The sequence below is a fragment of the Saimiri boliviensis genome, chromosome 3 (genome assembly GCF_048565385.1).
Source record: "Saimiri boliviensis isolate mSaiBol1 chromosome 3, mSaiBol1.pri, whole genome shotgun sequence".
Lineage (NCBI taxonomy): Eukaryota > Metazoa > Chordata > Mammalia > Primates > Cebidae > Saimiri > Saimiri boliviensis.
The window spans coordinates 147245269-147250758 of NC_133451.1; positions in this window are offsets into that span (position 1 = coordinate 147245269).

Consider the following 5490-nt stretch of genomic DNA (forward strand, 5'->3'; position numbering starts at 1 on the left):
GTAAGCCAAAGGAAAAGGACTCCCTATTCACTCTGATTATAAGATAGCTGGCTAGCCATTTGCAGAAGAATAAAACTGGACTCCACCTTTCATTATATACAATTAAGATGGATTAAATATTTAAATGTAAGATATAAAACTGTAAGAATTCTAGAAGAAAACCTAGAAAACAACATTCTAGACATCAGCCTTAGGAAAGTATCTATGTCTTCAAAAGCAATTGCAACAAAACAATTGACAAGTGCGACCTAATTTACTAAAGAACTTCTGCACAACAAAAGAAACTATCAACAGAGTAATCAGACAACCTACTAAGTGGAAGAAAATATTTGCAACCTATTCATACAACAAAGGGCTAATATACAGAATCTTTAAGAAACTGAATTGAACAAGCAAAATACAAATAACCTAATTTTTTTTTAATGAGAAAGGAAACATTGAGAGAAACTTCTTAAAAGAAAACATACAAGTGGAAAACAGACCAAAACAAAACAAAACAAAACAAAACTCCACATCACTAATCATCAGAGAAACGCAAATTAAAACCACAATGAGATACCATCTCACAGCAGTCAGAATGCCTAATATTAAAAAGTCAAACAAATAAACAAAAGAGATGCTGGGGAGGCTGTGGAGAAAGGGGAATGCTCATACACTGTAGGTGGGAATGTAAAGTAATTCAGCCACTATAAAGAGCAGTTTGAAAATTCCCCAGAGAAAACAGAACTGCTGTTTAACATGCAATCCCATTACTGGATATATATTTAAAAGAAAATAAACCTTTCTACTCAAAGATACGCACTGGCATGTTCGCTGAAGCACTATTTACATTAGCAAAAACATGAAATCAACCTAGGTGCCTATTAACAGTGGATTGGGGGCCGGGCGTGGTGGCTCAAGCCTGTAATCCCAGCACTTTGGGAGGCTGAAGAGGGTGGATCACAAGGTCAAGAGATCGAGACCATCCTGGTCAGCATGGTGAAACCTCGTCTCTACTAAAAATACAAAAAATTAGCTGGGCATGGTGGTGCGTGCCTGTAATCCCAGCTACTCAGGAGGCTGAGACAGGAGAATTGCCTGAACCCAGGAGGCGGAGGTTGCGGTGAGCCGAGATCGTGCCATTGAACTCCAGCCTGGGTAACAAGAGCGAAACTCCGTCAAAAAAAAAAAAAAAAACCAAAAAACAACAACAACAACAACAAAAAAAAACAGTGGATTGGATAAAGAAACTGTGGGGAGGGGTTTTCCAAGATGGCTGAATAGAGGCAGTTCTAGAATGCAGTTCCCAGCAAGAAATATGCAGAAGTTAAGTGGTCATCACAGTCCCAAATGAGATACCAAATTTGTTTTGTGGGTCTGGTGGGACAGTGGGTATAAACCAAAAAGAGCAAGTTGAGACAGGACAGGGCACTGCCCCACCCAGGAGGTGCATGCAACTGACTGGAGAATCAGGGGCTCTACCCGTCTGGGACTTCTGTTTAGATACTGCACTTCACCCAAGCCCTCCACAACCCGCAGAACAGATCTCCACTGGGCTGAAAAAAAAAAAAAAAAAAAAAAAAAAAAAAAAACCCTGAGAGCTGCCTGAATAGGATTGAGCAGCAACTCCGGTGGTGCCATGATTGTTAGCACAGATCTAGGTGAAAGCATTGGCTGATGTTGAGACAGCCTGCAGAATGGAGCTGCCTGCCCCCAGAAAGAAAGGGAACTGAAAGCAGGGAATCAGGCTATACAGCTGGGAGGATCCCTCCCCACAAAGCCCAGCAGGCCAGAGCCCTCTCTCTTGAGAAAGCATGGCAGCCAGCACATCAATTAGAGAGTGAGCAGGAACAATCAAGCTCAGCGGGGAGAAAGGTAGCCACCACTGCAGACGCCTAATCTACCCAAGTAAACAAAAGACGCAGGAAATCTATACAGCAGTTCCACTGAATCTGTGGCAGCCAAGCAGCACCTCTGCAGGCAAAGGAAAGGCTGTCTCCCCAAGCAACTACCTGAAATCAAAGCTAGATAAATCCAATAAAATGCAAAGAAATCAGCGGGGATAAAAAAAAAAAAAAGAAGAAAGAAAGAAAGAAAAGAAAGAAAAAGAAAAGAAAAAAGAAACCATCAAAGACTAGAATGCCTCACCCCTACCAAGGGAACATAATTTATCACCAGCAAGAGAACAAAACAGAACGGAGAACAAATTTGAGCAATTGACAGAAGCAGGCTTCAGAAGGTAATAACAAACTTCTCTGAGCTAAAGGAACAAGGTCTAACCCAATGCAAAGAAACTAAAAACCTTGAAAAAAGGTTAGATGAAATGCTAATTAGAATAACCAGCTTACAGAAGAACATAAATGACTTGATGGAGCTAAAAAACACAGCACAAGAACTTCACAAAGCATACACAAATTTCAATAGCTGAATTGATCAAGCAGAAGAGAGTATATCAGAAACTGAAGATCAACTCAGTGAAATAAAATGAGAAAGCAAGAAAAGAGAAAAGTGAAAACAAAAGACAAAGCCTCCAAGAAATATGGGATTATGTGAAAAGACCTAATCTACACTTCATTGGTATACAAAAAATGATGAGGAGAATGAATCCAAGCTGGAAAAAACGCTTCAGGATATAATCCAGGAGAACTTTTCCAACCTAGCAAGGCAGGCCAACATTCAAATACAGGAAATACAGAGAACACCACAAAGATACTCCTCAAGAAGAGCAACTCCAAGGCACATAATTGTCAGTTTCACCAGGGTTGAAAAGAAGGAAAAAATGCTAAGGGCAGCCAGAGAGAAGGGTCAGGTAACCCACAAAGGGAAGCCCATCAGACTCTCAGTGGATCTCTCAGCAGAAACCCAACAAGCCAGAATAGAGTGGGGGCCAATATTCAACATCCTTAAAAGAAAAGAACTTTCAATCCAGAAATTCATATTCAGCCAAACTAAGCTCCATAAGTGAAGGAGAAATAAAATCCTTTAGGGATAAGCAATTGCTGAGAGATTTTGTTGCCACCAGATCTGCTTTACAAGAGCTCCTGAAGGAAGCACTAAAGGCAAAAAGAACAACCAGTATCAGCCACTGCAAAAAAGAACCAAATGGTAAAAGATCAATGATGCAATAAAGAAACTGTGCCAACCAAAAGGCAAAACATTCAACCAGTAACAAAATGAATGGCAGGATCAAATTCACACATAACAATATTAACGTTAAATGTAAATGGACTAAATGACCCGATCAAAAGACATAGACTGACAAATTGGATAAAAAGTCAAGAACCATACATGTGCTATATTCAGGAGCCCCATTTCATGTGCTGGGACACACACAGACTCAAAATAAAGGAATGGAAGATTTATCAAGCAAATGGAGAGCAAAATAAAAGCAGGGGATGCAATTCTAGTCTCTGATAAAATGGACTTTAAACCAACAAAGATCAAAAGAGACAAAGAAGGGCATTACATAATGGTAAAAAAAAATAATAATAATAAACAAGAAGAGCTAACTATTCTAAATATATATGCACCAGGAGCACCCAGATACATAAAGCAAGTTCTTAACGACCTACAAAGAGACTTAGACTCCTAGACAATAAGAGTGGCAGATGTTAAAACTCCACTGTCAATATTAGACAGATCAACAAGACAGAAAATCAACAAGGATATCCAGGACTTGAATGTAGTTCTGGACCAAGCAGACCTAATAGACATCTACAGAACTCTCAATCCCAAATCCACAGAATATACATTCTTCTCAGCACCACATTTGCACTTACTCTAAAATTCACCACATAATTGGAAATAAATCAGCCCTCAGCAAATGCAAAAGAATGGAAATCATAACAACAGTTTCTCAGACCACAGTGCAATCAAATCAGAACTCAAGATTAAGAAACTAACTCAAAACTGCACAACTTCATGGAAACTGAACAACTGGCTCCTGAATGTGGACTGGATAAACAATGAAACAAAGGTAGAAAAAAAGATGTTCTTCAAAACCAATAAGAAACAAGACACAACATAGCAGAATCTCTGGGACACCTTTAAAGCAATGTCTAGAGGAAAATTTATAGTAATAAAGGCCTACCTGAGAAATGAGAAAAGATCTAAAATTGACAACCTATCATCAAAATTGAAAGAGCTAGAGCAGCAAGTTCAAAAAAACTAAAAGCTAGCAGAAGACAAGAAACAACTAAGATCAGAGACACAAAAAACCCTTCAAAAATTCAATAAATCCAGGAGCTGGTTTTCTGAAACGATCAACAAAATATACCACTAGCCAGATTAATAAAAAATGAAAGAGAGAGGAATCAAATAGATGCAATAAAAAATGATAAAAGGGATATCACCATGGATTCCACAGAAATGCAAACTACCATCAGAGATTACTACAAATAATTCTATGCACACAAACCAGTAAATCTGGAAGTAATGGATAAATTCCTGGACACCTGCACACTCCCAAGACAAAACTAGAAGAAGCTGAAACCCTAAATAGACCAATAACAAGGTCTGATATCAAAGCAGCAATTAATAACCTACCAACAAAAAAAAAAAAAAAACAGTCCAGGTCCAGACGTGTTTACAACCAAATTCTACCAGACTTACAAAAAGGAGTTGGTACCATTCCTTCTGAAACTATTCCATACAATAGAAAATGAGGGAATCCTCCATAACTTACTTTATGAGACCAACATCATCCTGATAACAAGATCTGGCAGATGCTCACCTGAAAAAGAAAACTTTAGGCCAATATCCATGATGAACATCAATGTAAAAATCTTCAATAAAATACTGGCACGCTGAATGCAAAAGCATATCAAAAAGCTTATTCATCACGATCAAGTAGGCGTCACCCTGGGGATATAAGACTGGTTCAACATACACAAATCTATTAACATAATCCATCATATAAACAGAACCAAAGCCAAAAGCCACATGATTATCTCAATAGATGCAGAGAAGGCCTTTGACAATATTCAACAGCACTTTATGCTAAAAACCCTCAATAAACTAGGTTTCAGTGGAATGTATCATAAAATAATAAAAGTTATTGCTGACAAACCCACAGCCAATGTCATACTGAAGGGGCAAAAGCTGAAAGCATTCCCCTTGAAATCTGGCACTAGAAAAGGATGCCTTCTCTCACCACTTCAATTCAATATAGTATTGGAAATTCAAGCCAGAGCAATAGGCAAGAAAAAGAAATAAAGGATATACAGTTAGGAAAGGAGGAAGTCAAATTGTCTCCATTTGCAGCTGACATGATTGTATATTTAGAAGACCACATCATCTCAGCCCCAAATTGCCTTAAACTGATAAGCAACTTCAGCAACGCCTCAGCATACAAAATCAATGTGCAGAGATTACAAGCATTTATATACACTAATAACAGAAAAGAAACAGCTAAATCGTGAGTGAACTCCCATTCACAATTGATACAAAGAGTAAAATACCTATAAATACAAATAACAAAGGATGTAAATGACCTCTTCAAAGAGAACTACA